This window comes from Stegodyphus dumicola, chromosome 1, assembly GCF_044657685.1.
Source record: "Stegodyphus dumicola isolate Sdum_Otavi_A_Nest chromosome 1, ASM4465768v1".
NCBI classification, from domain to species: Eukaryota; Metazoa; Arthropoda; class Arachnida; order Araneae; family Eresidae; genus Stegodyphus; species Stegodyphus dumicola.
The window spans coordinates 282,999,633-283,022,567 of record NC_140768.1 but is presented as its reverse complement, the minus strand read 5'-3'; the positions used below and the strand labels follow the sequence as shown (position 1 = coordinate 283,022,567).

Genomic DNA, 22,935 nt, shown 5'->3' with positions numbered 1-22,935 from the left:
AAGAACGTCTTGACACCTAAACTCAATCAATAAATCAATAAATTTAATAATTTTCTTTGCCTTTTTTTACTCCATATTATACCGTCACAGTTTTATTATCGGTGAAAGTTATAATTATTAGTTATAATTACAGTTTATTATCGGTGAAATCTAATAAATACCTTTCCTTTCTACTCCATTTCTCACTTTTTGAAATTTATTCGAAGACATTCTATAGCATATTTTTAGCTCTGGGGGGTCTTCTTTTCTTCATTCTATGAAAAGGATCTTTTTTTCATACGGCTCGTCAGAGGAAGAGTAGCTAGAGCTACGAAACACTGCAGTTATTACTAGACTCTGCGCTCAGCGACAGAAGGATCTGAGTGGAAAATGTACCTTTAAGAAAGTTCCCTCTCCTTAAGCAGACAGTTTTGTCGAGTTTTCCAGTAATTAATTGATCCGAACTATTTTGCAATGAAGAAGCTTCTAAAACTTTTATGAGATCTTATTGTACAAAATACATATACAAAATACTTATACAAAATACTTATACATATTGTACAAAATACTTATACAAAATACAAAGAATGAGCCTGAAAAACTATGTTGTTTTCTTGAAAATTTTGCAATTAAACTTAATAGTGCTTTAGTGTGAATAAAATGCTTTTCATACATTCTAAGCCCTATATTGCTCTACAAAAACCTTATAACATAACTCTCGGTCTGTGAGTTATGTTCGGCTCTTAATTCATCTTGCTGTTGCATCGCAAGAAAATAATGAAAAATATATAATATATTAATAAAACTGAAATTCCGTCTAATATGTGTATCCTCGGGTGCTAGAAAGGGCACTTGAAACCGTTTCTTTACAGAAATATTTTGTCAACTGATGTTGAGAAAGTGCCAGATCCTTTGCAGATGGAATTAATAGAAATTCGCTGCAACTCAGTTTAAAGCAAAAATTCAGTGAAGTGCGTATCTCCGAGTTTTTTAAATGCTTGCCTGCTGGATTCCCAGAAAGCTGCAAATTTTCATCGAGGGTGATTGACGTCGTGCGTACGCATCAGGGTAAATAGTTTTTCTCAAGTTTGAAAAGGAATGTGTTCCTAGCGTTAACAGGCATTCATCTGACTTTAGTTCTGAAAACTCTTAGTGCGAAGAACGTGTTTCCATATATTCGAAAACTAATTGAAGGAAGAAAGATGTCGGACATCGGAAAAGAAGCAATAGGTATTCATTTATTATCCAAATTTCCTTAAGTTCTTGTTATATTTTAAGGAACTACAATATTAGGTAAGATTTTACGCATCTACTCATTTCTTCACTTACTACATCATTAAATATGGAAATGGCTTCTTGTTTCTTGCGGTCCGCATTATTGTACATTGATTGCATTCGAGTCTTTTGAAATATCGAGTTTGTCATAAATCAGTGCTCAACATTTTCTGTTTAACTAAATCGCAGGGAGTTGTATAGCTTCGTACAAAAGTGACATAGCTGAAGGAGACATGGAATTATAGCAAATATTTAAACTTTTTTAGGATAACATTTTTAGCTTAACAAATATGAATTACTTAACAAATATGATATTCACTTTGGATTTCTTGAAATTAGTAAAAGTTCGAACTGGCATTGAAGCAGATACCATGAGGCTGGTTATTACGAGAAAGCAAGAAAAAGACGTACCGCCACTAGCCCTGAATCTTAAAGCCGTACCTCCGGTAAGGAAAAGGTCCAGAAGTCCAAAAAGCATTTCCACTGCTGTACATGATGATTTAAACTCTTTTAGGATTAACATATTCTAAACTGTGATTTCTATTGACACATTAATTTCAAAGCTGCGTTGCTTTGATAGTTTTAGGCAGTCTATAAAAGATTTACTTTTGAAGAATAAAAATATATTTGACTTTGTTACAGAAAACTATTAACTTATTGCAAAAAAACGTTCGATATATACTGACCATAATATTTCTCACCTTGAAAAACAAAATAGAAGAAAAAAACTGCATAAAAATAAACGACGAAGCAAGTTACTTTTATGTGAACTGAATATTGAATAAGAAATTATGGAAATGGACTTTTTGCGTGCTTGCTTTAAAAGTTGCTCTATTAAGAGAAGGCGACTCAAATTAATTTCAATCTTATTCATGATCAATCATTTCCTCAATTCTAAACTAATTTCCCAGCTGAGTTTGAGAAATGACCAGAAACCTACTGGCCATGGAAAAAATTTAAAAGACAACAATGAAAGCTAAATGTAAAGATGTTCAAATTGTAAACTATAGGCATTGTTTTACTGTTATCGCTTTGCTGGTTAGATCCAATTTGACAGTGATGATTTACAGCTGAGACTCGTATCCGAGTAAACATAAAGGTAAAACCTGACTAAAACTTTTAATTAGAAACTATCATTTAAGATTTGCGTAACAGTCGGGCTGAAATGTTAATAAACAGTTTTATTTCAAATCTTAAATTGATTTCGTGTTTATTATATTTAAAAGGGGCGATGGGACGACAAACTGGTTGTTTATGATTAAGGTTCTAGAATTTGGCTGTGAAGTAGCGCACAACCGTATTGTGGTGCTTAACTTATAGTATGTCAAGTTATAAGGTATTTCTCCCACTTTCTTGACGTGCCTTCGTAGTGTAGTGGTTCTGCACTCTGAGCCGGTATTCTAGAGGTCCGTGCTTCGATTCCCGGCGAAGGCGTTTGCTAATTTTTCATCTTTCCTGCTTCTAAAAAAATCCTAATGTCTATACAGTGGCGCCCGAACTAAAAGGGGCGATGGGACGACAATCGCCTCTTGGTGGAGCACCACGCTTACTGCTGAAGGCAGCAAAGTCCGTGCCCTAAGGCGCAGAATGCAAGCATGCAAGGATCCCTTAGAAAGAGAGACACACTCGCTAATTTTTCGAAAGCACAGAGCTGTTTACAAAAGGCAGATTGCAAAAGCGAAGTTTTCATCCTGGAAAGAGTACTATACCAACACTGCGAATAAGTTCGGAACTGTCTTCCGTATTGCTCATGATAAGATGTTTACACCTACTAATCTTACTGCCACAATAAGCCACGGACCAGCAACTAGCACAGAAGTAGTCGCGCACATTCTGGACAATATCTTTAGACCTGATAACACAGACACAGATAATCCCGCACAAAGAAATATCAGAGCCAGTGTTGAGCAATATTACAATACCAAGAAAACAGATTTTGAACCGCTGCCAAACGCCAAAGAAATGAGCGACATTGTTAAAGCGTTAAACACCAATAAAGCCCCAGGTCCTGATGGGATAGATAATGGCATTCTGCAAGCCATTAACAGTACACATCCGGAGTTACTGTATGCCTACATTACTGCGTGTTGGCGCAACAGATATTTCCCAGCCGGCACGAAACTTGGTGAGGTGGTGTTCTTCCTCAAAGCGAAAAACGACCCTAATGTACCAACTTCTTACCGGCCTATTTGCCTTCTTCCTTCCTTGGGTAAAGTACTAGAGAGAGTCGTCCTTCAATGACTTAAACACTATATCCTGTCTGGATAAAGCATAAATGACAAACAATACGGCTTCATTCCTGGCAGATCGGTGGATCACGCGCTGCAGCACCTACGAAAAATAATAGCAAATAACAGAAGAAATAACCAACATAGTCTCATTATTTCTGTGGACATACAGGGCGCTTTCGACTCGTTGTGGTAGCCCGATGTACTGAAGAGATTACAGGACATGGGTTGCCCTAAGATTCTCTTTGACCTTATTTACAGCTACCTAAGTGATCGCCGCTTACAAGCCACTGCGGACGCAGGAGTGCACTCACGTTCCATCAATAGAGGCTGTCCTCAAGGATCCTGTCTGGGTCCACTGCTCTGGAATCTTGTAGCTGACACAGCGCTGACACTCTTTAACACAGATCCTCATACGGAAATACTGGCTTATGCCGATGACGTTTTGCTGGTAACCAAAGGGCACAGCCACAACGCATATGAGACTAACGCGCAACAAGCAATTGACAAGATGGCCAAATGGGCCAATGACCATAAGTTAATTATTGCCAACTCAAAATCACAAGGTATGCTTATTTGCCCAGGTAAGCGCCATCGAAGAATCCCGTGCATCAACCTTCATGGGGAAAATATTAAAATAGTCAGAAACTTGAGGTACCTTGGAGTTATAATTGATGACACATTCACTTGGATGCCACATTTAAAGGAGGTCAAGGCACGACTTCACAGGATATTTCATTCCATGCTCAGAACAGCAACACCAACATGGGGAGTTTCTTCGAGGATGCTTAAGACGTGGTACTCTGTAGTTGCTGAACGTATTGCACTGTATGGAGCCTCGATGTGGGGCATAACGATCACTACTAAAATGGAGAATCTGCTACGCTCAGCACAAAGACCATTCCTCCTAAGCATTACCCGAGGATATAAAACCTCGCCCACTAATGCTCTCGCATCTGCATCTCTTAGCTCAGCGCGAGAGTGCAATAGTGCGAGTGCTCCAACTCAAAGAGACAATAAGTTTATGGGACAGGACTTATGTTTATACTGACTATGAGCAAAGCATTCCCGAGCCAACTTGCCACCCGGCCGAATTCAACATCTCGATTAACTGCAGGTCACCAACGTGGTTCAACGCCACTGCAATCTACACCGATGATTCCAAAGGAGAATGTGGCATCGGTAGCGGATATTGTGTTCTACTTGGGAACCAGATCTTAAAGACCTGGAAAAGAAAGCTTAAGCACCCCAACTCAGTTTTTCAGGCTGAACTGATTGCATTAAAAGCTGCACTTGTCTACGCACTGGAAAATAACTATTCCAGTATATATTCAGACTCAGCCTCTAGCCTCCAGGCAATCCAAGGCACATGTAGTAAAAATCCACTCGTCAGGGCCATACAAAAACTCTTACTAAGAACACCTAAATACTATAGGCCTGAACTCCAGTGGGTACCTGCCCACACTGGAATACTGGGTAATGAAATTGCAGATGCAATAGCCAAAAGAGCAGCAACTGACCCCCACGTTCGCACACTTGACGTGCCTCTCCCGGGTTCGTTCTTAAAAGCTGAGATCGAGAGAGAATTACGCAAACGTTGGCAACATCTGTGGGAGACAGAGACCACCGGCAGAAGAGTTTACGGATTTTTTCCAAAAGTCTGCCGACTTCTAAAATCTGGCTCGTCTCACTTCACTCAGTATTTAACAGGACATGGTCCCTTCATGACTTACCTGCATCGCTTCAGACGACGCGAAAACGAGCATTACTCATGCGGGATGGTAAGAGATCCGGACCGCTATCTGTTCGCTTGTAGAGAGACCGCCAAATATCATCTTAGGCAACCAGTAGCAAACCACATCCATGCATGGGCCGAAGCTACTTCAAAAAATCGCAATGCATTGAAACGCATATGCGATTGCATAAACATTTCACGCAAAATCTCAGACAGGCTGGAGTAATTCTTAGCTACCATCCTCGTCACCAGCACAGCCACTGTATGCTCTGTACCTGTAGTGAACTAATTTTATCTTAAGTTAGCTTATTCGACTTTTCTTATTCCCTGTATATATTTATCTCCTTGAACTGTAAACCTTGAATTATGTATTTTGCCTTATTTTATATATTGTTTCCACTGTTTTGCCTTTTTTTTATTTTATGTATTATTTCACTTTCTAGTATTTTACTTCTTATTACTTTTAGTATTTGTAACCACCTATCCATAACTCTGTAAATATGTAACTGAAATTGTTCTTCTCACCCGCAATGCACATTCTTCCATCACTCCTATCATCTTCGTCCAGCATTTGTTTGCACTGCCCCCAGCAGTCGTCTTGAGCACAATATGTATTTATAAATGTGTTAATTTGTTCAAGTTATTTCCGTCAGCGGGGCTACCTGGCCGATATGCTAACTACCCAGTGGACCGGCTGCCTCGTTGTCGGTGGAAAGAAAGAAAGACTCTCCACACCCAGGATTTGGCGATTGGGTCCCCTAAACACCCCAGTCGCCCTTTAAAAGGGGAGTATACAAAGTATTTCTCCCATCTTCTTGACCTGCCTTCGTGGTGTAATGGTTCTGCACACTGGGCCAGTATTCCAGAGGTCCGTGGTTCGATTCCCGCCTAAGGCGTTTCTTTTTCATCTTTCCTACTTCTAAAATACCTAATGTCTCTACAAAGTATATCTGGAAATAATGTTAACTTTACTAAATTTCTGGTGTAAGTGACTATTTACTCTCAGAAATAAAACTCCGAAATAATCAAGAATTTCGATTCCTCGTCAATAAAACGTACAATAGCTGTAAGTTGTGCTTTATTTTTAATATCGGTTGAGTCGTCGATTTGAAGAGCAAATGTTTCAGCCAGTATCAGTTTTCTAATCAGTTTTCCTAAAATATCGCTTGACAAGTCGTGAACATGTCTTTTAATAACATCGGCAGACAACGAAACTTTATTCATTTCCTTCACGTCATTGGGCCCAAGCATAAGTCGAATAATTTCCGGTTGCTGGTTTAATAAGGTGTTTCGCCGATAGTTTTAGTCTGATGTACAATTACTTTTGCAACATGGTAACTAGATTTTAAGGCCTTTTCAGAAACCGTAACGGCCGATTTCATAAATTGCTTCCGTTTTTGATGTTGTTCTAAAAACGCCTCTGAAAATATTGTTTATCATTTTTGGCGTAGATAGGATGGCTAGAATTTAGGCGATTTAGTTTACTGGGTGCCATTGCCTCGTTTGATGGCTGATCGCCGCAAATAATGCATTGTGGCTTTGGAGGAGTTTCGTCACCGCACCACGAGAATCCATATGAAATATAATCTTTGCTGTACTTGCTTTTCACATTTTTTTTCGCAACACTTGTGCTAGGTTCTTCATCATCTATACGTGAAGAGAAATCTTTTCCAGTTAAAAATTTATCCATATTTAAAGGGGTATAAAATTAAATAAGAATCATACGAAGAACGTTAACTAAACATAATTCAGTAATATAACTAAATTAATGATGACTATTGTCGCAAGACAACTGAATGCGACTTAACACAACTAATACGTCGGCTTGAATTGAAGCTAGATCGAAGACCATCTATGTACAATACATATTCTTTGTCTAAGTAAGGACACAAAGGGCTCTCCCGAACAAAGCCTACTACAGAGTTGTCTAGCGACAACGTAGGCCCTACGACGCAGGCGACAAGCAATGGGATTTATTATTTCAGGGACATGACACTTAAATTATGAAACCAGTAAAAGGCTATTTACGCCACAATTTCATTGCACGCATTCTCGTTATTGTGCTTCTAAGGAGGGCAGATGAAATGTTTAGTAAGAAAATTATCATATTTGACCACGTCACACCTGCATCGGCTCAAGGCACACCGGTTGCAGAGTACTCTTCTAACATATAGTTCATTCATGGGCGTCCCATGGTTTGGTAGTCACATATGACTAAAAATATTATGAAAGCTAAAACTATTGTTTTTAATTTTATGTGCTTTTAACTTTGGCCCTGTAATTTTGAAAAAACATATATATATTTTAGTCGTAAACAACTTATGGTTTATGATACATTTAGTCTCATTTTTAAATCTTAAATTAAAATCTTAAGGCTAATTCATGATCGAAAAGCAGATCTTTGATATCGCAAAGAAAATTATGCTTCTGAAGAAAGAAGTTAGTGCATAGTACTTCGTTAAAATTGTTTTTTGTTTTTGCATTCTGTTATTTAAAACTATAAAGAAAACTGACTTGCTTAACTGCAGGAATAATTTTGAGAATAGCTGAAAAAAAGGATGGTCTTTAGGACTATAGCAGATCAAGATATTCCCTGATGCAGCGACTCACGAAGAAATGGAAGATTAAGAACAAAACAATGAAGACAAGGATGAAATTGTAAGGATTGCTCCAGTCAGAATTGGATTTTCGAATTTAAACTACATAGTTTAAAAAAATTTCATCTAGCGGTGCCTCGTTAAGGGTTACTTTCTGAAAACAGCGAGTTTGCAATTAAATTACCCAAGCCCAGGTTTAAATTCAACAAACTTTATTTTACCAATCCAGTGAAATAAAACCAAAGCAAGAATTTACAAAACTAAAATGGTGCATTACTTATCGGCAATAACTGGTAGCAATTAGGCGATCTGCAATGAATATAAAACCATCAAATTTTCTAAAAGACACATAATTTTGTGTTATCTAAGCACCACAGAAGTGACCATTTACGAGGCTCCAGGGGTAACTAGAACTGATGCAGCCTCTGTGCGTGTTTTAATTTGCATAAGCTTCTGGTGTGAGTGAATGCATAATCAGTTTCAGTAATTTCGGGGCTCCCTGCGAGTTGGAAGATGGCGGTCCCCAAGGGATCCCTTGTAGATAATGTGCCTTCTATGTCGTAGTCAGAGTATCATATAAATTATTAACAATAATCATTTTATTTTAGAAATTTATTACCCCATATGCAATATGCTCATGAATAGTTTTCAAAATAACAGAATGCGAATGTATTAAAAATACTGTAATATAAGTTATTAAGCAAAGTGCATTTTTTATATAGCATAAAAGGCTAGCATATTTTCACTGAATTCAAAACTAAAACATTTAACAATTTTTATGTTCAAAATTTTGAAATTAAAATTTAAAAAAAAAAAAAAAAACTTATCTTAATGCATCAAAGCTCTTCTCAAAGCGACCACCAGCAATCAAGGTCACAAAACTTCTTGAAAATTATTTTGTGACACATGGAAATTGATTTCTTTTACTCGAGTCATTAATAGTTGTCTCCTGAACGACGCACACAATGTTTTTGAAAAGCTGGAGCAGGGGACCAGGAGACACATGACAAAATTCAGGAATACTCAAATTCGCAACTAAATCCTTCTACGGCCACAATTATATATTTATATCCTTTTTAATTCAGTAATAAAATGGAAGAGAAACTAATATTAGTTAGATATACTAAGTTAAATAATATTAAGTTAAATATTATTAATTGGAATTCTGTTCGAAAGAGATTTCAAACAGATTCTAATAAAGAAACTTATTTTATAAATTTCTTCTCCCTTTCATAAAATTATTTAATCAAAGAAAAATTTGCATGAAGGCAAATTTCATTCATCCGAAGACCAAGTATTATGAACTTTTATTCATGAAAGTTCTGCTTTCAGTAATGTCTATAGAACGATTTGTTAAAGTTATGGAGGATTTTCTTTAAGATAATTTTTTATTTCCGTGTTAATCACGTAAGAGATTTCCCCGTATTTTTTCTTCCTTTTTATTTGCAGTGTTTTATTTATATCTCTTAATTTTTAATGCATGTGAAGAGTTTTAGATATTTACGTAATTTTAATTTTGCTTCTAAATGGCATGTATCTTGATACTGCTCTGCTGTTTACATGCAATGGAAAACAAGAAATTTTTCTTTATGCACTATGTAATTACAAATTAGAAGTAGTTTATTTTATGGACCTTTTTGAAGATTACTAATCTCTAACGTGCAACAAAAGAACCACGAATTTTTACTAGTGTAATTAGTGTAAAAATTTTTACAATGCAAAAAAGAACGAAAATAGCAAATGATAATAATTAATCCGTTAGGATATGTCTATATATAAGCAAGGATACTGGCATTAATTAATGCATTAAGTAAGCACAGTTTTATAGAAAAATTATGTTTTGAAGACAATCAGTTCTGAAGACAAGTATCCTGGTTAAGTATCAAAATCAAGTCCGTGTCTGCACATTGAGAAATACACTTAGTTTGTGAAATGGATGTATTTTCTTGCAATACTGGAACACACTTCTCATATTTTTCCCTATTTAAAGTGCGACTGGGGAGAATCATGAGAGACCCAGTCAGCTAAAACCAGTTGGTCACAAGGTCTTGTCTACGATATTTTAGTTTGAACGTCATTGTAGGAATCATTAGAATTTTAAGAGCTGGGATACATGATAAATCAATCGTGCTTCCGCCGGGATTCGAGCCAGTTTTGTGTTAATTTTTTTCGCCATTTTTTAGACTAAAAGTTTCATCTTAAAGTTCTTCAAACTGTCAAAAATATTAAAAAATTAATTCCTTATTTTGAAAACATCGTGCTAATATTAATAGATTTAATGAGTTTTATTCGGATCAGCATCAATACCTTTTTATATCGCAAATGAAATCGGATATTGCGTGTATACCTTTTGTAACATCTGAAGGCTTTGGAAAATTTCGTTGTCGCAGTAATAATGCGTATCATTATCGTAATCAATATCCGAAAGATAAAACAGAATGTTTGATGCTCATGGAAATAAAAATGAATCTATAAATAATAAATTAGCAGTATCACAGATTCCAAAACGTGTATATATTTCTTACGAGATAAACACCTAAAAGAGCTCAATACATTTTCATTTTCAATGCCCGTATTTCAACATACGACAGTCCTCTGTTTGTTTGCAACTATTGATCGTGTTGTTTTCGCGTAGATACTTTCATTCGTTTCTTGCTAAAAGTAAGTTCGGTTGCAGCTACACGCAACTGCTAACGCGAAAATTGGCAATGCTTCTAGCTAACAGAATAAAAGTATTCTTTCAAATATTATTAACAGCATTTTACTTTTAAAAAGATTAAATTTTCTTTAATTTAATAATTTAAAGTTTTTTTAATAGGCAATAAAACATTACCTACTAAATAATGCGCGAAATTTAAATGGGCAACGGAAATGTTTTCAAGACACATAACGAACAAACAGGATATGCATTGCTTACCTTGCCAATATATACAATGTGTGGAAAAGCTTTAGGACTAATCTTTTTTAACAAATTCCAGCAAACTTGAAATGATAATTGACAACATTTATTTTCTAATATCTCAACTTGCTTTTTCCAAAATGTCGTGAAATTTTCGACATAGTTAATCGTTTGTTTTGACCGAGTCATCATCTGTTCTCATAGATTCGAAAGCTGAGCAATAATTCGATTCAAATGTCAGAATTAATTTTGACTTAAATAAATAACTTGAAATAAATTATAAAAGGAGAATATAAATAAATTGTAACAGTAGATAAAACATGGTGTTTGTATATGTTCCAGAAACAGGACAGCAATTATTTCTTTGGGCTGGTGAGGTTCACCACGGTCACACAAAATTTCGGAACTCTATGCCTTATAAAGATCCAACAAACTTCTGAAGAGAATTCAACATTATAGGCTTATAAAACGCAACAGAACAACCAATTACTCTAGCACGACAAATCGCCACATTACAGAATTACATTCTAGCGAAAAAAATTTCTAATAAAGAAAAATGTCCTAATTCCCCAAACCTTTATTCATCAGATTTGGTGCCTGCAGTCAGCTTTCTCTTTCTTAAAGTAAAGTTTCATCTTACAGATCCGTTAGCGTTATTGCAAGTGGTGAAGTCTGATGAGGTCTACTAAGATATCAAACACCTGCATAAATGTGTCAAATATTCTTTGTAAGCTTAGAAGAATTGTATATTGAAGACTTAAAAATTAAGAGGTTTCACGTCAAAGTATCTGTTTGATTTTTTAATATATTATTTTATTATCTGTGTATGAGCTATACACATAACGAATTTCGTCAAAAACAACCACGTCCTTCATGGTGCTTCGATTTTGCAAAAGAGTGTATATATATGCGAGTTTATATTGTATATGTAGTACATATGATTATGCATTTGTTGCCTATATTGAATTCATCGAGCAGTCATTGAGCGCCCTGAATTCAACGATCTAGCATCTCCCTACATTCTGCTGTTCAGTATTTTCTTTAAATTTTAAAAATTTTGTTATGCCTAAACTTTTCCGCACGTTACTTCTCTAAATTCAATTTTTTTTTTTTTTTTTTTTTTTTTTTTTATGATTTGTCATTAATGCTCAGAAGCATTCATTTCAGCATAACAAACTTTATTCCAATCATCATCAACTTTCAGATTCAGAAATTTTTGCTTAGGTCAGAGCTTGATTGCTTGACACAAAAACCAGAACTAGAAACCTAGCTTTAATAATCTCCAAAATAATATCATAACTCCTTGTTTTTTCTGTCAACGAAATAAGGAAAGCAAGCATTGGAGTCCTTGAAAGAACTACGTATTTAGGTCTTCAGACTACCTTAGTCTGTCCCTGGTTCATATACATTTTACCGAAGATAGCGGAAACATCACAAAAATAAAACAAAAGGGTATGACCCTTTTTTTATTAATTCTAAAAGGTGTTATTGTTTGCACTTAGCGATTCACCCCCCCACCCTTTTCCAAACAAAGGTGAGAAACTGCTGCCTATCTGCGAAACTTAAACCATATTTGTTTCCAACATTTTGGCAATTTCTTGTTTATACTATTCTATACTCGAGAATGAAATTAGTTTGCAGAAATTTTTAATATGAATGCGAATATTATCAAACAAAAAAGGCAGATATCAATAAAAAAATTCCTTTAAGTATACAGTACTTTCCAAGTCTTTGATCAGATCATTTTCAAAATGTTAGCCATTTTGGATGTGAAAAACTAGTTTTCCTTCAACTTTCTTCCTCCCAGAATGCATTTAATAAAATTTTCAAAATCAGAATTCTCGATAATTTTCCACAGGCGACTCAAATTTCGTTGCTTGTCGATAAGACGTTTTTATGTTTCGCAGAAAGAATGTGCGTAATCTCTGAGCTCCTGCAAAGAATCCAACACTTCCACCATGAAGGGGTTTGCTACTGAAGCTTTGAATGATGACTTGGTCTTGAGCGAATTACTTCTGAATTTTAGTTTCTATAGTCCAGTTTACAATTCATACTGTCCTCTTACTATAAAGAGTAGAATATGACCTCTAGCCCTCCTCACTGTAGTATCTATAAGAGCCTCTTATGTATACCTATGCGGTTCATCAACAAAATCCATGGCATCGATTGGAATTCAAGCCCTGTATTTCTTCTTCCATACATTAATACATTACCATTTTTAAGCCCCCAAGTTACCCACACCCAAGTTATGCCACTTTCAGACTCACATTTGAAAGATGATAAGAAAAATGGACTCCCGAAAAGACAGAATCATTTTTGAGACTCCAAAATGACAGAAGGAGAACACAAATTCTATCCAGAGCAGCTCAGCTTTATTGGATTATTCCTCTGGATTTTATTTACACAGCTCTCGACGGAGCATGGCCCCTATATGAGCTATTTGTACCATTTTAGCTTGCTGTGACCAGTACATATGCGCCAGTACATTGACCAGTATATATACCCGGTGACCAGTGATTCCGACCATTACTCCTTTTGAAACCCAACAGCAACAACGTTTTGCCTTCGCAAAGGTCCACCAGCGGCCGAACGGTAAAGTAGCTGAACACTGGTAGTTTGGTCTGGGGTTCAAATTTCGGGGAACGGGCTGGCTACGTGGCCGTTTACGTGGTTTTTTCCATGTTTAACGTGTATACAAGCTAATTTTACTTAGAAAAACTTGCAGGTTACCCTTCCCTTAGGCAGATAGCGGTCGTGATCTTTGCATAATTATATAAACCAAACCAAACCTTACGTGGTCCTTTTCTTTGTTTTTCCAATGTGTAACGTGTATACGAGCTTTTTTCTCTTTGAAAGGCTGCCATAAAAGCCACCCTTCTCTTAGACAGATAGCCCTCGAGTGCTTTCCCATAATTAAATAAACGAAACCAAACCTATACTTTCAAGACTGCCACGAGTAATTCATGCATGAGCAGACAAGCATTGTAAAATCTGCAGAAATCAATATGTACTTCAGTGTACAATAGAGTGCATAATCATAGTAATGAAAATTTCTAATAGCCTGCTTAATTCCTCCTACGCTTTTAATTTTACGACACCACCATATTTGTATTTATTTATTGTATGTTATTGACATTATTTTGTGTCTTTAATTCTGTTCTCCTCTGCTTTCATTTGCATGTTGTAAATAATTCGTATTCTTACTCATTTAACAGCCTTGAACTTTAGGCCATTTTGAAAAAGATAAATCCACCAGTAGGTCTTTATTAGGCGATACGTTACTATTACAGTGGATCAGCTGCCCTGCCGACGGTCCAGAGTGACTCGTCGAAATCTATAGTAAGTTTTTCGTTATTTCTATTTCTATGAAAAATCCGAAAGTGAGAGAAATTCTTGACAAAATTAATTTCGACTGCTACTTAATTATGTGTGGTAAAGTCAAATCATATATCTACCATGATTAATAATTTCGGTTGTAAACTTATTCATTTTTTAATTTGTTCCATAAGACTCAAAAATGCACTGAAAGAGAAATAGGATTTCATGCCGCCGTAATAAAAGGTATCTCATACCTGTTGGAGCAAAAAAATCATTAATTTCTGGGAGCGTGTTAATAGAAACAGGAAACTGTCACCTCAGTACTGCGAAAAAAATTGTGCGTGAGCGTTGCAACTTATAATCCGAAATGGGTTTATAATAAGTAGCTAAAGCATTAATTTCCAGGCAATATCAAATATTCTACAACCGAGGAAGAATTTTGTACTGTTCTAATTATGGCACCATTTATACAGCTGAAGTCAGGTCTCTACTTAGCACAAAAATTATTACACGAATATCAAAAAGCATTCATTCTTCTTCTAAAACCTTTTGCTTCGGAACTGCTGAATCTTCTTCAGTGGAAGCCTGCACACAATAAAAAGGTCTAATGATTGAGAGACGCATGTGTCTTTTGAAATTTAAGCTGAGCACTGAAAGAGGGTATGAAAAACCTGCACATACGTTTCTCAAACTCAAAGACCTTGAATCCTAAAGTACGCATGTTTCTAAAAAGACCAGAAAGAAGAGTAAAGTTTTACATTACCTCTTAATACTTTCATGTATTTTTCAAATAATGATTCTTTAGTTGATTATGACATAAAAAACGAGGATTATCTGCTTAAAAGGAGGGACATATTCATTAAGTACTTTTAAAGGAAAACTGGCTCGTATTCACGTACGCAGGGAAAATTAAGACAAATGCCATCAGCTAGCGTATCAAGCGGATTCGAACCTGAGCTAGGCTATTAATGATCCACTGTCTTAGCCACTTAGCCACTGATGGGTCTACATAATGTCGAATAATTAATGAGTAATCAAAACAAAACGTCGGTACTAATTTACTAATTATCCATCTGTAATTTAATGATAATTTATGATTTAATAACAGATGTTTTCCGATAACTTTCGAAATTATATACAGCGAACATTCTCTAAGACGACTACCCACGACTCTACACGGTTTTGATCTTCTGTAGAGACGGTCACTTTAGAAAAGTTCATTGCACACTTTTTTGTTGCTTTTAAAATTTTAACTAAATTCGGTACTTTTCCGTTTTGTCGGCGCAGGCGATCAAAGTCGCCAATAATGGTACAACTGATGCCATTCGCTGGTAACCCTTTACGCCTCACTTTCAAAACAAGTCACAGCCATTTTTTTACCAGATTGATTATTTCTTTCAATACTGGCGTACAATTACATAGAATTTTTACCAGATAGTTCAATTTTATGCTCTAAGGCCATTAGCAGTAATTAAGTCAATTAGGATGCAATCACACCCGAAGGCCAATTAGGATGCAATCATCACCCGAAGGCGAAAATATAGAAAAGGCAAAGTCAAGGGTTAAATTCATCAATTCTAATGAGAATGCACTCACAAAGTAAAGCACTGCGGTTTTACATAATTTCTGAGTAAGCTACTCGTACGGATTGACATAATTCTTGCATTTAAACTTGTATTCCAAATTAAGATTTAACTTGAAATTAATGTAGATAATTACTGAGAGAATTAGATTTTTGTAGTGTAGTTCACGTGAGATGAGATCACTTGGGGCCACGTGATATGAACCGGCGAATCAGGATGTTGAACCATGAAAGCATAGTAAATTCTTAAATTAATGTCTTTTTACAAATTTATTGTCTTTGTTTATTGGCTTTTCACAAAATTTTAAACGATATTAAAATGTAAATCAAAATAAAAAAAATCTTAGAACATGTTAACAAAAAATGTTAACAATTGTTAACATTTTTTATGTGTATATTGTACGTTGTCCCCAATAAAGTCTGCTTGGCGAAATTTGCGCCGGTGAAACGGAAAAGTACTCTAAATTCATTTGAAACTTCAAATAACTCATGGATGCTTATACATGCTTCGTTTATGGAGCGGTACCAGGTGCCCCTAATCAAATTATACTCAGATCGAATTTCAGCACAACTTTGCTGTTATTATTGTATATAAAATATGTAAGTACATATAATATACTGAATTCTGGCACGTATAGCACGTTATTACAAAGAATAAAGTTCTTAACTGTATTAAAACAAATTAAATTAGGTACTTTCCTTTTCGAGTTGGAAATACTTGGAACATTCTGCATGATGCAAGTGCTCCTATAACAAATTTGAGAGGGGGGAGAAAACGATCTTTCTTATTGATAACCTCTCGCGAATTGCAAAATCACTTATAGATCTTCCTCTTATAACCAGTTTACTACCATTTTTGTGATGCTTTTTACTATTGTGTTTGTGAATCCCGCAAGTTTTTTCATCCGTGAAATTGGACAAGATATTAGTAAATGGCAGATTTAAACTATTTCTGTTAATAAACGTAATTTAATTTACATACACACTTTTCCTAAACTATGAATACTATTCACATGTTTTCTGTTAATCAGAGGAAAAACGTTTACATCAAAACTATTACCAAAAACTAAAACTCAAATGTTAATAATAATAATAATAATAATATGCATATATATATTAATACAATTTAGGGGGGGGGAAATATCATAAAACCACTTACGAGGTGCGGCACGGACAAACTAAACTACAGATGGTTCAACTCAACATACAAAGTGAAATTTAAGCGGGTATTGACTGGAGAAGCTCAGAATCTGTAAGTGCCTTATTCGTTGCTAGGAGATTGAAGTGACGTAGCAACCCACGTGATTTCCTCCATAGGAAAAATTAAAACGGCCAAAAAGGGATGACAGACAAATTAAGACCCTAAATTTCCTGCTTTTGTCAACATGATAAAACTGTGTGTCTATGGATCAATCGCAATACGCTTAGCATATAGCAAACGCGGCCAATGGCATTCTTCTTTGGGGGGGAAGGGGAGAAGGGGATTGAAAGTTAACCTCGTTGAAGTTAGAGAGGTTTCTCGTATTGCATTAATATAATTTTTCAACTCAATGTAAGTTTTTAACTAATTTGATAGAAATCGTTTATAAATAAGTTGACCACACAAGTATACTCATCATGTAACTGTGCAGTGATTTAATATTGTTCTATAGAGTTTCGCTTCTTTTCTGTTACAGAGGTGTTACAGTTTTCACTTTCTTCTGTTACAGTTTTCTCCCAAAATTTCACATCTTGAGCTTGAATCAATACTTCTTTTTCCAAAACCAGCCCTTGTTTAGAAGTTGCAGTAAACTTCATATAATATCTTATCACCCGTAAAGTAATGTTTCGGTGGTATTTTGAGGGTATGATATATAATTGAAATAACGAAATGAAATAAGCTGTTTCATACTTAATTTCACCTTTTAACAAAACACAAATACGCAATTTATTTTCTATGGTTTTTTCCTGTTTAGCAGTTAAGACACGATGAATGATGTATTTTAATACTTATAAGAAATACTTTATTTTTAACCACACGCAGTAAGCACCCTCAAATTAGTAAAAACCGTATACTTTCACTAAAAGGAATCTGTTAACAACAGTGTTACTAGAGACTTTTCAATATTGATTTGTTAATATTTCATTTCATAAATGTCTCACAAACCTCATAGCTCAAGGAACACTTAACACTGAGTTTAAATGACTTTTTAGCCCAAAGGGAGTTAGCCCAGAAGCGTTATTAATTCCGTTTTGGAATTTTCTGGCGTTTCACTTTTCAACTTGTTGTCACCAAATATTATCACCCTGTATTATATTTAAAGAAATTTAATAATGAAGAATCTGCATTAATATATGTATGTTTCTTGCACTATGATAAAACATACATATATTTATATAACGCCATCAAATTTTCAATAACTTACGTTTCCACCCGAATATGGGCATCTGGAAGCCCAAATTTGGAATTTGCTTTATTATCTATTTCATATTTTGTAAAGCATTTATGAGTTTCTCATTAAGAAACTCAACGATTTCAAAGGGAGCAATTGCAACACTGTACCGGGGAGAAAAAAAAAAAAAAAAAAAAAAATCTCCAGCGCGCGAGACTGTGCATAGGAAATTCAAAAGATATGCTCTTTTTAAATTATTTTGTGATTTTCTGTTGAATTGGATTTTATGATTTAAGTTCGAAGAACCTTGATGGTTAATAAATAAAGGTAACACACAAAACGTTATGAATAAACGTTAAAAAATGCCCCTTTAGGGGGTAATATAAAATCTGAAAACTTTCAGATTTTTTTAATATATTTATTTTATTATAATATTTCTAATCTTTCCATGTTGTTCTGGTTAATATACGTATTGCGTTTCAAGTGACCTTATATTCAAAAGTTGTACCTGAGTTATATCGTTTGGTGGGGAGTGGGCAGGTTTCATCTATCTAATTTGAAGCACAGTTAAGGCCTATGTGTTTGCGAACAAGACTCACATGTAGTTCAAAGAAGAACAGAATCGGTTCACTCTTTCAGGCAAAATGCTTTACAAATTCAGCGTTGGATTTATTAAAATTTTATGGGAGGGAGGAAGAGTTCGTTAAATCTGTATAAAATCTTCGTTATTTCGAGATGTTTTGCATAACTTTTGTAAATACAAGAGGCGGGAAAAGCCGTTAAAGGAGGCGAATTAACAGGGGCTTATATGTATATTGAAAAACGTAATTTGTTTATTGGAGAATGATGATTAAAGCACTCTCGCAAACTATCAGATTCAGCATAAAGCATATATCAGCTAAAAGCATATAGCTTCTAGAGTCAGTTAGACATTTTTTGAAGCTTAGATACATGAAGATTCAACGAGGCTATTGTTCAAATTCCAACTCCGAACCATCCGATTGTTAACCAAATGCGCTTACAATTACACCACGAAGGCACGGGTTAAAGGAAAGAATGTTCCTCACAAGCTGCCTACGGAATGCACAGAAAGAAAAAGAAAGTTTCGCGGCATAATAGCAGCAATGATAGAAAATATCATAGTATTTTAGGAGTTGCTTTTATTTTCGACAGTACGCAATTTAATTATATTGCGGAGATTTATTTATTTTGACTAACAATTAATTTTTAGTTAAAGCAACTTTTCTTTCCGTCTCGTTTTCAGCCACGCTTTCCTGCCACAATGCTAATCGGACAGCGCCCGTGCATTCAAGTTAAAGTAGAAAGAAGTGCTATTTAAGTGAAGCTTTCGGAATGTGATTCTAGAGCATGTTATGCCTGTTTGTAGGCCATGTTTAATGCTTTGAAATACTAGCGATTTGATTTTATGGCTTTGCATGCTTCTAGCCATTAAGCTTGTTTCCGTCATCGTCTACGAGTCAGAGCCTTCCTGCGCGTTAAATTATCCTGTGAGCCCTTAGGCTAGTTTAATTACATTTATTTTAAGTTCGACATTACCTGTTTGAGCTAAGCCAGAAGTGCTGGCTTTACGTAAGCCCAACTGGGACTATCTATTCAACTATATAAGTGATTGAATAAAGGGTCCTTTGCACACTTCTTCTGACTCTTCTGTTGCTTCAAGACCTAAGGATAATTTCTTATACAGCCGTTTTAGAGTTCGTTAGTTTATGTTACCTAAAAATACGAGGCTCGATAATATTTAATCCAGAATATATAAACATTGTTAAACCCTCTGCAAAAAATAAATTGCTGAGTCGTAAAAATTAATCAAGGGTGCAGCCGTTAAAATGTTTGCTTCGCCTTAACTTCGATAGAAATATAAGTACTGCAAACTTACTTTTTACTACTTTACTTTTTACTTATTTTACTTTGCTTTTTATACTTAATCGTTATGTTATTCTGAATTCTGATTTAATATACATAACCAAATGAGCTTATTCTTCAACTTAAACTTCGTTTTTGAAAATGCAGGTAAATTATTAATAACATTTTTCAGTTAGATATTATATGGGTTATTCCTCTTTCCTGTGCTTTTTCAATTGCTCTCGAATCAGCCGTGGCATTTAGTTTATCATGAAAGCATTAAAACAGGAAATCAAAAGTGCATTCTTTGACAGTATTTTATTGCAACAGCATCAGTTTAGTTACAGAATACAGTGTCAGTTATTACAGGATATCAAACAATGACACGATATTCATATCCAATCATATTTTCCAAAAAAATATTGTTACAGAATATTATTACAGGAATCCTTCGGTTTCCAATTCAGTGGTTGTTATCTTTCCCACTTCAGAAAAATCTCGGGGTAATAAACTGCTGGCAGCAAAAGAAAAGTTTTTGTCGTTACTGAACATCGCTTTCAGCAAAATGAGAATTCCGTAAGCCAGATACGTATCTGCAGCTTCAATTACCTCCTCATTTTCTCTCACATGAAAGTAAGGGCACTGAAAATTAGACTTACTATCATCAACTCTTTCAATAAGATTGATGGGGCAATTCTCTCCGAAAAAAGTTTGAAACTTTCTGTTTAGGGAAATGTATTTCGATTGTTTTTATTCTGTTCGCTATGTGCTGAATTTTCCCTCTAGGAAATTATTCGTGAACCAATCATGTTTAGCTCTTTCGTGTGAACTGCGCTGAAGTTTTGGTACTTTTTAGTGCTTCTGTGGGCAAGCAAAAAAAAAAAAAAAAAAAAATTAATATTTGTTCAGCATTTTCAGGTGAAAAAACATGTTTTGTGCGGAAGCAATTAAACATTTAGTTTTAGTTTTTTTAATACATTTTTAGTATTATTTTAATTCAGTTTATAAGGTATTTCTTGCCCACCCTCTTAGCATGCCTTCGTAGTGTGGTGGTCTGCAAGCTGGGCGCGTATTCCAGAGATCCATGGTTCGATTCCCGGTGAAGGCTTTGCTCATTTTTAGCTTCTCTCGCTTTCAAAAAATACCTAATGTTTCTACAGTGGCGCGCGAACTTAAAAGGACTGGTGTGATGATTCTCCACACCCAGGATTTGGCTACTGGGTCCTCTAAAACCTCAGTCACCTTTAAAAGGAGGAGTATATAAGGTATTTCTCCTGGCCTCTTAGCATGCCTTTGTAGCGTAGTGGTCAGCATGTGGGTGTGTATTCCAGAGGTCTGTGGTTTTTTCGATTCCCGGCGAAAGAGTTTCTCATTTTTCACTTCTTCTACTTCCAAAATATACTTAATGTTTCTACAAGTTGTGAAATTAGATTTTCAATTTTAAATAATCAGATAGCATATTACAGACAATTTAGTTTTGACTATCGTACCGAAAGGTCCGGTTTCATATCCTGGAGAAGGCATGAATATTTGTAAATGTATAGTGCCTACGCGGCATAGGGCATTCTAAATATATGGCGAGCCGAAAGTCTTCTCGTGTGGTTTGATGGTAGGAAAAGAAGGGTGGGAGGCCCTAGAACACATCCCTGGGGTTCTCTCTCTCAAACTTGGGTTGGAACTCGCCAAAATCGTACTGTTTCCTACATGGTGCTGAAGGCTCTTACTCCCAATGACAAATGTACTCTTGTACGCCTTGCCATTGTAAATTTCGTGGACTTCTTCTGATGAGGTAAGGCGAGTAAGATTAATCACAGCAACAGCACGATTTAGTTAGCAAAACGATTTTCATACATTAATCAATTTAAATTCCAAGTAACCTTTTTAGATAGGAGACCGTCCGATGATTTTTCTGCTCATCTAGAAAGACTTAGAAATCGCACAACCAAGGTAAGAGTTTAAATATATGCATTAACATATCGACTTAATTCTTACTCAAACTTAAAATTAATAGGAACAGAACTTGGCTAGCCTACAATTAGAAATGACAGCTTTCAAGATACTTTCACGTTAAATCTAATATAATGTTATGTGCGTACAAGTTCGTAATGGATTGAATCCTCATAGCTTGATAAAATTTATTCTCTCAAAAGAAGTACTTTACATTTCTGAAACTTTTCACAAGAATATTCGTACAGCTCTTCGTAGTACGACAGAGTGCAATCAGTAGTCGCCACTTCAACCTGCTATGAATGTTAAACATAAGACAATATAAAAAAGAAGCCTCAAATGAAAAATGTTCGCACAGTGATCTCACAATACTCTATGCTAATCTCTGAACTAAACTGAAAACTACTGCTCTCTCCGCTTTTACATAGTTTTCCTCCGTCCACCGAGAAATTTCCAGTACCTTCGATTTCTCGAAATTGCTGGAAGGTGTATACAGTTACAGTTACACAGGGATTGGACCAAAATGTTTCCGGCAGTCGTCAGACTAAACTGGAAACTGCTGCTCTCTCCGGTCTTATATAGTTTTCCTCCGTCCGCCGAAAATTTTCCGTACCTTCGATTTTTTTCGAAATTGCTGGAAAGAGCTATAGATTCCATTATGTGGCGATGGGATCAGTTCCAGTTACACAGGGGGTCAAACCAAAATGTCGTCAAATGCTCGCCAAGTTTGGCCACTTTTGACGATTTCTCTCCAAATTTGGCGAGAAAAGTTACTCACCAAAACCATTACCAGCGTTGGCTATCTCGCCAATACCTCAATGTTAAATGGACTTATTCCTGGATTTTTTAGGCGAAGCTTCGTATGAGGCCTTTTGCATTATATTATACAAGAGATACTACAATTTACATAAAATTTCACCAAAATTCTTTACATATATACAATACTCGTAACAATAAATACATTATTACATGGTCTAAATCTTCGCTTCTTCTACTAAGTACTTGCGAACTTAAGATTGTGAAGATTATTTAGTTACTGCAAAATAGTCGAAGGCTATCAGCCTAAGAGGGGGGATGCCTTCGAGTTGAATGTTTAAAGGAAATCAGCTCATATTCACATTACGGCTCCCTGATAATAGT

General features: G+C 35.5%; 1 long non-coding RNA gene across 1 annotated transcript in view; it reads right to left on the bottom strand.

Moving 5' to 3' along the window:
- Nucleotides 1-16,917, bottom strand: part of LOC146999570 (uncharacterized) — a 56,800-nt gene extending 39,883 nt beyond the window's left edge. The window contains exon 1 of the long non-coding RNA XR_015038592.1: nt 16,773-16,917. This is a non-coding gene — a long non-coding RNA (uncharacterized LOC146999570). The remainder of the gene's footprint in view (nt 1-16,772) is intronic.
- Nucleotides 16,918-22,935: the final 6,018 nt, after the last annotated feature.